Source organism: Podarcis cretensis (genome assembly GCF_951804945.1).
Source record: "Podarcis cretensis genome assembly, chromosome: 7".
NCBI lineage: Eukaryota > Metazoa > Chordata > Lepidosauria > Squamata > Lacertidae > Podarcis > Podarcis cretensis.
The window spans coordinates 11,582,087-11,595,005 of record NC_137176.1 but is presented as its reverse complement, the minus strand read 5'-3'; the positions used below and the strand labels follow the sequence as shown (position 1 = coordinate 11,595,005).

Genomic DNA, 12,919 nt, shown 5'->3' with positions numbered 1-12,919 from the left:
TTGAGAAAAGATGAATTCTGAGTGACTGTCTAGTAAATGACTTTTCCATATTTCTGTTGTACTTTGCTCTTGAAATTGTTTTTGTGGGTCTTTGGACCATGATAAAGAATGTTTTTGTGAATTCTGGGTGCCCGGGAAGAAAATCTGGGATTACCATCTAGCAAAATGGGGGAAAGCTGGATATTTTTGGAGTGTAAAGGTTAAATATTTTGAATAATTGATATACAAATAATTGGCAGATAGAAAAACGGAAACCTCTCTTTTCTTTTAATTTCCTTCCTCCTTTGCTTTCTTTATGACTGTTAATTTTTAATAGTACTCTATTAACTTATGCATATGTTTTGATTTATGAAGATAAATTTTGGATAAATGAAAATACATATAGAGAGATGATGGATAGAAGAGAGGAACTTGTGTGAGAGACAGGCCAGAGTGGGTTAACTCCCCTTGAGATATCATCTTGACATCACCACATTTGCTATGAGATCCTTGACTGGTTGGGATCAACTCCTCAGAAAGAAAAATATATAAATGCCACTAAATAGAAGTCTATTGGGCAAAGATGTTGCAGATCAGAAGGAAATCCAGACAGTGAACAAGATGAGCAAGGAGGGGAAACATTGGAAATACCCCCCAAATGTTTGTTCTGCTCCCCATAATGAAATGCACAAATATTCCCTGCACCCTTAGTTTGCATCGCAGCAAAACCTCTTAAACAGGCTATCCAACCATGTGATGTTTTGATTTCCCCCTCTTTTCCTGTTCCTGAAGACCAGCTTCAATGAGCTCAATTTGAGAGGAACGGGGAGTATATAAAGGCTTTTATTCACAATACTGTTTATCTGCTGGATAATCACACTGACACATGGCAAAATGAATCTTAACATTGACTAAGGCAAACTGATACATATTCAGTGCAAAATGTATTTTAAAAAGCAAGCATGTAATAAATAAGAGCTGCTTATATCTAAAGGGCTCTGAAAAAGAATGTTGGTAATTATGAACCCCTTTATAAATACAGAAGACAATGTGGTGGAGCCATTTCCAATTTGTGAAATTGCTAGGATTTACACAGAGACTCACAGGCAATAAATCTGAGGAAAATTGCATGATCGCAGAGTTCTCCGCTTCTGTTTCACTTGGAACACTCTTTTATGCCCTGTTTATAAAATATAATGGTAACAGAATTTGCATTAATTCAAACAGCTGAAAAAGCCTCAGTTATGGCAGACTTATGTGTTGCTTATAATACCCTTAAATAAAATGCTACAATTACAGAACACTATAAAATGTTCAGCGTCCTAGGTAAGAAATCTCTTCCCTCAGAAACAGCTGAAGAATCCATGGAGTTTAATGGAGTCAAATGACAAAGGTTAAAGTACTAAAATGGATACAATAAACCCAGAAGATAAAATGTAGATATATTTTCTGAATATGGAAAGTTGGGCAGCAATTCTGCTGAAGTATAATGTCAGCCCAATCTATTACAGTATTTTCAGTTCAGCACACCTGATGCCAAACCACTCATAGAAACAGCAGTAAATATTGTAGGAAGATTTTTATATGGGCAACAAAGGTTCGAAAGGGACATATCAGAAAAAGCCTTGGAGGCTACAAAAACCACATGGATTTAATTGAAAAATAAAGTTCTTTATTAAAACTGAAAATGGACTACAGCTGAAATCCTATGCAGACTTTATCTGGGAGTAAGCATCATGGAACACAAGGGGTAAACACACACATGTGTATGCTGTAATTATACCAAAGTACATTAGTCCTAATCCAGTAACACAATTGTGCAACTGCCAGGACTGCACATGAGGAGTACTTTTAGAAAGCATCAGTTATGCCAAATAGCTGTTTCGAAGGGAGGAGAGAGGGGGACAGAATTCAGCTCCCCTTCCCAAACAGCTGATCACACATAAATTTTCTTCTAGCCTGCCTATGCTTGGAGCTTCTGCAAGCTAGATTTGTGTCAAGTCCATGGCCTGTTGGCAGGGATTTTGTTCTTTCTCAGGTTTGCGAGACCAGGAGCATTTCCCACCTGTTTACATGAACATTTGTAAGAGATATGCTTGTGGGAAGCTGTTTCCATGCATTGCCAGCCCATACCTAGACAGGGACAATTATTCCTGCAGCATATTCAAAATATGGAAATTTTCAATGCAGTTTATAAAAAAACCAAACAAACAAACAAACCACTTTCCTTGTGGAATGCAAAGAATCCTGAATATTTTGGAAACGACAAACATCCAATAATAAGTAAGTAAGTAAATTTTTATTTATACCCCGCCCTCCCCAGCCAAGATCGGGCTCAGGGTGGCTAACATCAAATGTCAAATACATTAAAACGCAATCAAACAATTGATTAAAATACAGCTTAAAAATTAGAATCAGGATAAAATTAAATGACTGCCCATGAAATTAAAACCACAGGGGTCGGGAACCTCAAGTATTCATCAGGACCAGCTATCCATGTTGGTTCCATGTGAGCTGATAAAGGGGCCGAAGAGGTAACTTCCAGGGTCCCATAGAGGGGCGTCAAACTGGGCCCGGACCGAAGGCCAGGCAGAACAGCTCTGTCTTGCAGGCCCTGTGGAAGTATATCAAGTCCCACAGGACCCTGGTCTCCTGCGATAGAGCATTCCACCAGGCTAGGGCGAAAGGCGGAAATGCCTTGGCCCTGGTTGAGGCCAGTTTAACCTCCTTGAGGCCCGGGACCTCCAATATATTATTATTTGCGAACCGTAAGGTCCTCTGCGGGGCATACCAGGAGAGGAGCTCCTGTAGGTACAAGGATCCTAGGCCGTGAAGGGCTTTAAAGTTCAAAGCCAGCACCTTAAACCTGACCCTGTACTCCGCCAGGAGCCAGTGCAGCTGGTATAGCACTGGATGAATGTGGTCCCACAGCATGGACCTCGCAAGGAGCGTCACCGCAGCCTTCTACACCAGCTGGAGTTTCTGGGTTAGCTTCAAGGAGACAACATTTTACTAGAGTGGCTACTTTACCTCTTTATAGGTAGGTAGCCGTGTAGGTCTGCCATAGTAAAAAAACAACAACAACAATCCCTTCCAGTAGCACCTTAGAGACCAACTAAGTTTGTTATTGGTATGAGCTTTCGGGTGCATGCTATCTGAAGAAGTGTGCATGCACACGAAAGCTCATACCAATAACAAACGTAGTTGATCTCTAAGGTGCTACTGGAAGGGATTTTTTTTACTTTACCTATGAACATCAACAATGTACCTATCCATTCATTCATTTAAAATCTTTTCTGGAGCTTTAGATGGCAAAAACCCAGCAAGAACCCTTCCTAAAATCCCTACAAGCTTATGATACAAAACCAGAGCCATAACTATATGGAACTGGCTGAGATGACTGGCAGAATCTGAGACCAAGGAGAAGAGTTGGTGGAAGAAGAGTGGAAGAAATTTAAAGTTTATCTTCAGAAATATTGTAAAATTAAGGAATGTTAGAAAGATGTTGGGGAAAAAAATTATGTGGTTTTAGCAGAAAGGATATAAAGGATTAAGTAAAAACGAATTGGTGAAAGAGAGAAGGTAAAAATTACGTATAATATGTTAAGATAAATTATCAGCATAAAAACAAAGTTGGAAGGATTTGCTGGAATATTTAACTGAATTAGAATACAAAAATGGGAGGCGTGAGGAAGTCAAGGAAATAAGTGAATGTAAGTAAGCGAGTTAAAGGTTTGATATGTTTTTTATTTCTTTTTTCTGTTTTCTGTTTTTTGCGGATATGTATTGTTTTCTTCTTCTTTTTCTTTTTTTTCTTTCTCTGTAACCTTTAAAATCTTAATAAAAATTTATTTAAAAAACAAAGCAAAACGAGAGCCATAAAAATAACTTTGTAATAAAAAAAATGATAACAACAAAACAACCATCATATTATTTGGGTTCTCTGGTGACATCAGGAGTTTATATTTTTATTTCCCACCACATTTCAATCAAAAGTAGAACCCCAATAACCTCAGTGATGTTAATGAGGCTTCGCCATTAACCAGTTCAGCCTATAAGAAGATCTGTTTCTATGAGTGCATTAGGAACATGTGGGAAGCCTAATTTGGTGTCAGGTTTTAAAACTCTCCAAGACAAGACACAGCTAGGGGTCTGGATCTGGCACAGGCAGATCAAATCTCCAAGGGCAAGGGGCAAAATATATTCTTGAAACTGGGCTGGCAGCCAGGCAGGTTCCAGATCAAGCAGGTAATGAAGGCAAGGTTAAGCCATGCAGTCTGCATGACGCCAGAGCTGGACAAATGCTTCAGTGTGGTGTAGTGGTTAAGAGCAGTGGACTCGCAATCTGGTGAACCGGGTTCGATTCCCCGCTCCTCCACATGCAGCTGCTGGGTGACCTTGGGCTAGTCACACTTCTTTGAAGTCTCTCAGCCCCATTCACCTCACAGAGTGTTTGTTGTGGGGGAGGAAGGGAAAGGAGAATGTTAGCCACTTTGAGACTCCTTCGGGTAGTGATAAAGTGGGATATCAAATCCAAACTCTCCTTCTTCTTCTTCAGACTGAGGGCTCCACAATTGCACAGGCCAGAACTGGTTCCTCGTCTCACCTGTTTGGGCTAAAGGTGTGCCAGTTACACCGCTTTTGTGGGACCATTTGTGTGGGATATTCAGGGAATCACAGTCAGAGATGGGCAAAGTAGAGGGATTCTTTCTTTCTTTTGCATACAAAAAAGCCAAGCAGGGGTAAGTTTAAAAGGAAAGGAAAGGAAAAAGTAAAAGTAAAAGTAAGGAAAATATGCAGCTACCTCACAATTAGGGTTAAGACCCCCTCCCCGCAAATCAGTCTTTGATGGAATTTTTGTCCAACTGCACAAAAGCCTCCCAATAGTTGAGCTGAATATTTTGGCTCAGCCCTAGTTCTGGTTGGGCTAATGAGCTGCTGTACCTTCTTTTCTATTATATAGGTAGAGCTGCGTTGTGGGAAAGATGAAGCCAGTACCCCTCCAGTACATGGAAGCTGTTTTGGTGCTTTATGGCAGAAAGCACATGGGTTCTGCAGAATAAATCCCCATTTTGAATTCCTTGGCACCTTACAGTTGGTTCTTTGTCAGGAGGGTCCAGAATGTTCCATTTTGTCACACAGATGCACTCATCTCTCACCCCTTTTGATTCTAGTATGATTTGGATGATCCCTGCGGGGCCACTGTTCCACTTATCATTTCTTACCAATTAAACATACTGTGCTAATATATCATCCTGCATAGTGTGGCACACATTTTACTTGAAAAGGAGTAAAATTGATGTTTGTGTGCACGGAACTTGACAAGAAAAACCAGCTTACCTCATTGGTAGCCTTAAATGTTAACATCCAGGTTTCATAAACTGATGGTGGAGTTCTGCTTAAAGAAATGAATAGCAATTACAGTATATTCTCAAAGAGAGAAAAAACATATTATTTTGCTGCTTAAAATAAAATTTAAAAATTCAATCTCAACTTGAAAACCTAAGCTTCTATTTTGTATTCTACAGGCTTTCTAAAATGTGTTTGTAGTGTGGATATAAGTAATAATGTACACACAGAGACTGATGGACCTAGTAGGGGAACATTTCTAGGCAGTAATACTTCAACTCACGTCATATGGGAATGCCTCAAAGAGTAAATATTACTACAAAAATATACTAGTTCAGTTATAGCTTTTTCCAAAGGGGTTTGGGAACTGTAGTATAGCATGAGCACTGAGAGCTTTTGCTGGAGATCTGTTGCACAGATGACAGTTATCAAGGATTCCTGGGGAGTGTGAGCAAATATTGACCCTGGTTGAAGGTGTCTGAAGTGTAGATACACCTTTGGATTCAGACAGCCTAACTTCTGGTTCCATTTCACTTAATTCCACAGATTACAGTGGTACCTCGGGTTACATATGCTTCAGGTTACATAGAATCATAGAATCATAAAATCATAGAGTTGGAAGAGACCACAAGGGCCATCGAGTCCAACCCCCTACCAAACAGGAAACACCATCAGAGCACTCCTGACATATGGTTGTCAAGCCTCTGCTTAAAGACCTCCAAAGAAGGAGACTCCACCACACTCCTTGGCAGCAAATTCCACTGTCAAACAGCTCTTACTGTCAGGAAGTTCTTCCTAATGTTTAGGTGGAATCTTCTTTCTTGTAGTTTGGAACCATTGCTCCGTGTCCGCTTCTCTGGAGCAGCAGAAAACAACCTTTCTCCCTCCTCTATGTGACATCCTTTTATATATTTGAACATGGCTATCATATCACCCCTTAACCTCCTCTTCTCCAGGCTAAACATGCCCAGCTCCCTTAGCCGTTCCTCATAAGGCATCGTTTCCAGGCCTTTGACCATTTTGGTTGCCCTCCTCTGGACACGTTCCAGTTTGTCAGTGTCCTTCTTGAACTGTGGTGCCCAGAACTGGACACAGTACTCCAGGTGAGGTCTGACCAGAGCAGAATACAGTGGCACTATTACTTCCCTTGATCTAGATGCTATACTCCTATTGATGCAGCTCAGAATTGCATTGGCTTTTTTAGCTGCCGCATCACACTGTTGGCTCATGTCATGTACAGACTCCGCTAACCCAGAAATAGTACCTCAGGTTAAGAACTTTGCTTCAGGATGAGAACAGAAATCGTGCTCTGGCAGCGCGGCGGCAGCAGGAGGCCCCATTAGCTAAAGTGGTGCTTCAGGTTAAGAACAGTTTCAGGTTAAGAACGGACCTCCAGAACAAATTAAGTACTTAACCTGAGGTACCACTGTATCTACTGATGTCGATCTATAACCTGCTGCTCTTCCCCCAAAAGCAGGTAACAATGTTAAAATAATCAACGTGTGAGAAGACCCATGACTGCATAATTGGCCAGATCAAGATAACAAACATCAGGGTAGTCCTTTCATTGCAGTCGTATTTGTACTTAATCGGGGTGGGGGAGGAGAGTGAAGTTGCCCCATTACCATTCCCATGCTACAAGACAGGACAGATTTACAATATTTTGTTGACTCCACCGAGTAGATTATATGGAAAAAAAGAAAGGAGTCCAATTGTTGATAGCAACATAGAAGGGGGAAAGCTTAGATCCCCATAAATCTCCACCCAAACAACAGATTCTAATTCTTTTCTAAAAAATATTGTTATTCAATTTTTCCAAATTACAAAAATAGTTGGCGGGAACAGGAAAAATAAAACATGCAACAGAATCTAATTAACACATTCTGAGATTATTCTCCCATATTTTTACTGTTCTGAAGAACAGATGATATTATCATAGCCAAAACATATGTGCATCATTAAAAGTATATTCATTCAATCCTGCTGAATATCTGATAGAAGATATAATTTTTTTCCCCACTTTATATTTCCCAAGACCCAGCTCTGTAACATGGAATTCTACTCCCACAGTTACTACAACAGCCCCTGTTGTATCTTAAGGAATGTCACATGGAAGATGGAACAAGATTGTTTTCTCCTGTTCTGGAGGATAAGACCTAAACCAATGGATTCAGGTACGCCATCTGGGGGAGACTGGTCTCTGATATGGTAACCTGTATAAGTGAACAATGTTATTGTTTTTGTCAGTACAGAAATGGGAGTGTAAATGGGCAGGATTTTATCTTGTAACTTCTACAGACCAATCCTGCTTCTTCACCTGGGGGATGATGCCCTTTTCTCTCAGTAGAGCATAAAATAGCTATGAGCCATGTGAATTCAGAGAATCCATTACCTTCATGCAAAGAGACATGGCATGTATAATCTTCTTCATGATGAAGTTCCTCTGTCCAGACATGAGTTAGAATTTCGTGAGTTAGAATCCCAGCACAGCCATCGTAGTTAGCTCTTAATTCCAACATGTACATGCCCTTTCACAGTCACCGAGGATTAATAACATTACAATTTGGCTTTCACTGTCAGAAGAGATTATCATTTTGATGATTATCTCTTTTTTTAATAGTTTTTATTAAGTTTCTTACAAATATAACACATACTACAACAAAAAACAAACAAAAAACAAAATCACAAATATAAACAAAAAAGAAAACAGGAAAAGAAAAATACATGTCTACGAACACCCAGACAATACAAATTAATTGGTTATTTAAACTTCTAACGTCATAAACATGGTTTTGACTTCCTCTGAGCCCTCCCATCTGAATTTCCTTGTATTTAAGCCAGTGTGGTGTAGTGGTTAAGAGCGGCAGTCTCGTAATCTGGGGAACCAGGTTTGCTTCCCCGCTCCTCCACATGCAGATGACCTTGGGCCAGTCACACTTCTTTGAAGTCTCTCAGCCCCACTCACCTCACAGAGTATTTGTTGTGGGGGAGGAAGGGAAAGGAGAATGTTAGCTGCTTTGAGAGTCCTGAAGGGGAGTGAAAGGCGGGATATCAAATCCAAACTCTTCTTCTTCTTCTTCTTCTTCTTCTTCTTCTTCTTCTTCTTCTTCTTCTTCTTCTTCTTCAATGTAGCAGTTTTCTAATATCAATATTAAAACACAATATTCCAATTAAAATAAAATTTCTTAACTTTTCTTAAGGTTCTAAATCTCAATTATTTTACTAACTCTTAATTTCATCCTAGACCTATTTAGTACTTTCAAGTAATTTCTAATTTTTAATGTTACGGTATTTATTCAAATAGTCTTTAAATTTCTTCCACTCTTCTTGATATTCCTCTTCTCTTCTGGTCATTTTGATGATTACTGGTATCTGGCTTGGTTCCAACTGGTCAGAGTTGGTTGTGGTTGCAGAAACACAACCAGGGGTTCAGTTGTTTCTTAAAGAAGGTTTGTTAGATGAAGGCGTGTTCATCGTGATTTCTGGTTCTGTTTTTGATCTATTTCTCTTTTCCCACCTTCAGGGTTCTGCAGTATCTTTTTGCAATGATACACAAACACTCGAAGACGTACAAGCACATTACATTAGTAGCACAGGCTCATCAGATTAAAAATTAAGCAACCGCCACTGCTGCTACTGTCAGAAGCTGTGAAACACCTTTGAATTCCACCATAATTCCACTTGATGTCATCAGCACAGCAACGAGGTGAGTATGTGTATAGGAGACAAAACAAAAACTAATTTAGAACAAAACAAACCTGTTCTCGTGAGCTCAAATTTAATTCTCCATAGGCAGAATGACAGTGCAGTGCATTGCTGGCTCAGCTAATCAAAAGAAAAGTTGTCGCATCAATGGCTGAACTTCTGTGGTACTAAATCAAAGAATGAGAGACAGGAGCAATGAAGAAGGTTTGTCTATGAATGCTCCCCCTCTCCCACCATACATTTATTTTATACTTTTTCTTATTCTCTATTCTTCTATCATACTTTTAAAAAATTGCTAAAAGTATTGAATCCAACAGGACATGCTGGTTCACACGTGTAATTTTTTTTTTAAAAAAATGACGCCTATGGTTGGCATAATTTAATTTAAAGCACTTTGTGAGGTCCAGCCAGAAAGCAGTTTAAAAATACTAGGGTTGTACACCGGCTCTACTGAAATCCCTGATCCCAAACTGAATCAGACTGATTTGGGTAAACCTGGGATTAGGCTGAAGGAAGTTAAGGCAACCCCAGATTGGACTGAGAGACCACATCTTTGTTTGAAACTCTGTCCTGCTATGAAATGCCCAAAATCTTTCTGACACAGCACATGTTGAAGGTGTTGAAGCATTGCTCCTGACACTTGTAAGTTGCCATCAACTCACTTCCATAAAGCTATAAGTGCTACAAGGAGACATGAGCATGCTACGTTGAGATATGAAAGTACTTTATTGACCATGCATGTGGAAATAAGAGGTGGAACATGTGGCCCTCTATATGTTGTCCCATCAGCCCCAGCCAGCATTGGTAATGATACAGTACAGAGTGGTGGGACTTGTGGTTGCAGAACTTCTGGATGGCTACAGCTTCTCCACCCCTGTTGTGGAGGGAGACATGCAGACATGGGAAACGACTGGTGGTAGTTTAAAATCAGAGTATCGGGACAACATTCTTTCTCTCTCTTCAGGCGTATCCAGCCAAAAGCAAAAGATGTCAAGACCCTTATTGTTAAAGAACTGTAGACAATGACAAGTGTTACTGCCAGCTTCTGTTGTTGAGATACAGTGGTACCTCGCAAGACGAATGCCTTGTAAGACGAAAAACTCACAAGACGAAAGAGTTTTTCGTTTTTTGAGTTGCTTCGCAAGACAAATTTCCCTATGGGCTTGCTTCGCAAGACGGAGCAACTCATAGCATGTGGTGTGGTAGCCTTTTTTGATGTTTTTGAAGACTCTGGTGATTTTTGAAGCTTTTCCAAGTCCGTGCTTCGCAAGACGAAAAAACCGCAAGACGAAAAAACTCGCAGAACGAATTAATTTCGTCTTGCGAGGTACCACTGTATATTTTCAGCCAACAGGACAGTCCACCTGTCTCTAATGATAATACACAGGGTAAGGATAGGATCTTTCCTTGTTTGGATTCAGTGCCTGTGCTCAGCAGAACAGGGATTTGAACCCTGGTCTCCCAAGGCCTGCACTACACCGGCTAGATTTAAACTAGACCACTACATTGTCTAAGCCTGCTGTGATGTTTTCTTGTCTTCTGGTCACACAGATCCTCTAATGGTCCTCAGTGCTTAAAATGTCCCTCATCATTCCATGACACCACAGCAGCTCAGCTAACAGCTGGTGGCAAATTATGCAGATTGGCAGCAGTTGGTTAGCCTGTGACTATATAAAGACTTGCCATGATGAAAAAAGGTAAAGGTAAAGGACCCCTGACAGTTAAGTCCAGTCGAGAACGACTCTGGGGTTGTGGCGCTCATCTGGCTTTACAGGCCGAGGGAGCCGGCATTTGTCCGCAGACAGTTTTTCCGGGTCATGTGGCACAAAATGGTTGTTATGTGGAAGACTGGAATAAACAAGCATTGATTCTGTAGTGTAAGCATCTAGATATACAGTGGTACCTCTGGTTACGTACTTACAGTGGTACCTCAGGTTACATACGCTTTAGGTTACATACGCTTCAGGTTACAGACTTCGCTAACCCAGAAATAGTGCTTCAGGTTAAGAACTTTGTTTCAGGATAAGAACAGAAATTGTGCTCCTGTGGCGCAGCGGCAGCAGGAGGCCCCATTAGCTAAAGTGGTGCTTCAGGTTAAGAACAGTTTCAGGTTAAGAATGGACCTCCAGAACGAATTAAGTACTTAACCCCGAGGTACCACTGTAATTCGTTCCAGAGGTTTGTTCTTAACCTGAAACTGTTCTTAACCTGAAGCACCACTTTAGCTAATGGGGCCTCCCACTGCTGCCACGCAATTTCTGTTCTCATCCTGAAGTAAAGTTCTTAACCCGAGGTACTATTTCTGGGTTACGGACTCTGTAACCTGAAGCGTATGTAACCTGAAGTGCCTGTAACCCGAGGTACCACTGTACAAGTTCTTCCTTACTATAGTTTGCTCAGCTCAGAGGACTGATATGTCCTGCAAAGTGGTCTTATCTTGCTCTTCGGGACATGTTCAACAGCTTGGAGTATGTCAGTGGCTATCTTGCCCACAAAAGATGAGTTTAACGTTCAACTTCTTGACAAAGGAATTGGAGAGGGGCAGTTAGAAAGAACGGAGAGCAGGAAGAAAGGACAGAGAACACCGACAGATCATTCACAAATGAATTGCTTGGCCCCCACCAGGTTCAACCAGCAACATGGCTAGCTCAGTCTTGTTAGCTTTGCAGAGGGCTGCATAAGTTGAAGCTTTGTCCCTCTTTAGCTCATATAGTGAAACAGCTCAGCACTCCCTCTTTTAAAAATCAAGGAACAAAAGTCACAAACAAAAGTCATCAGCAAATTACTTCTCTAAATACAGAAATCAGGTTCTGGGTGTGGTAAGAAAAGAAGCATATGCTGTAAATGAACAAGACACAAATAAGCCTGTATTGAAGATGGCAAAAGCCTCTAAATACAGTCTTCTGCTTGTGTTGTAGAAATGAGCAGAAACCTAATTAAACTCTAATCTGCTGTCTAGACAGATATTTGCCCATCCAGTCACATATGCTGTAGAACCAAACAAGTTTAAGATAGCTTGAGAATTGTTTCCAACTCTTCCACTGCTCCTCTTTTGCTGCCCTCTTGCTGAGATCTCAAAAGCATCAATTCTTCAGCGATCAGCCTTCTTTATGGTCCAGCTCTCACTTCCATACATCACTATTGGGAAAACCATAGCTTTTACTATATGGACCTTTGTCGGCAAGGTGATGTCTCTGCTTTTTAAGATGCTGTCTAGGTTTGTCATTGCTTTTCTCCCAAGATGCCTTTCAATAGCTGACAGCAAAGATAATGTCATGGAATATCCATGTCTAGAGCCAGTGCAGTGCCCTGGTTAGAGTGCCAGACTAGGACCCGGGAGACCAGGGTTAAATCCCAATTTAGCCATGAAGCTTTGACCTTGGGTCACTCACTGCTCCTCTGCCTAACCTACCTCACAGTTGTTTGGGGGATTAAATGAGGAAGGGGAGAACAAATGTACACCACCTTGAGTTTTTTGGAGAAAAGGTAGGGTATCAATGCAACAAATAAGTGATAAATGATTGAGGCAGTGCGCTTCTGAATACCCTTGCTAAGCCGTGGCTGGTACACAGGGCATCTTTTGCCTTCATGCCCTGCTTGTAGACTTCCTGAAGGCATCAGACTGACCACTTCTGATGCTGGTAGAGGCAACACGTAGAGACAACAGAGCAAAGGGATATCCAATCTGTCATGAAGCTACACAGATTTGGGTACATATAACCATGTTGCTGAGGGCACTGCAAATGCTCAAATTAACATTTTCACAAAGGGCTGCCAAATATCGTTCCAAAGCGAAGGCATTCCTAAGCACTATCACAAAGAGATGTTTCAAATCAGTTGCAGAATAAATGTATTTGGGATTCCATCCTCAGACATACACACTAAA

General features: G+C 40.8%; 1 long non-coding RNA gene across 1 annotated transcript; it reads right to left on the bottom strand.

The window, feature by feature from the left end:
* Positions 1 to 5,318: 5,318 nt before the first annotated feature.
* On the bottom strand, positions 5,319 to 10,592 carry LOC307220277. The gene is made up of 3 exons (XR_013840811.1): positions 10,533 to 10,592; positions 9,087 to 9,200; positions 5,319 to 5,374 (listed from the first exon to the last, which is right to left on the bottom strand). It is a non-coding gene; the product is annotated as an uncharacterized lncRNA (long non-coding RNA).
* Between the last annotated feature and the right edge of the window lie 2,327 nt (positions 10,593 to 12,919).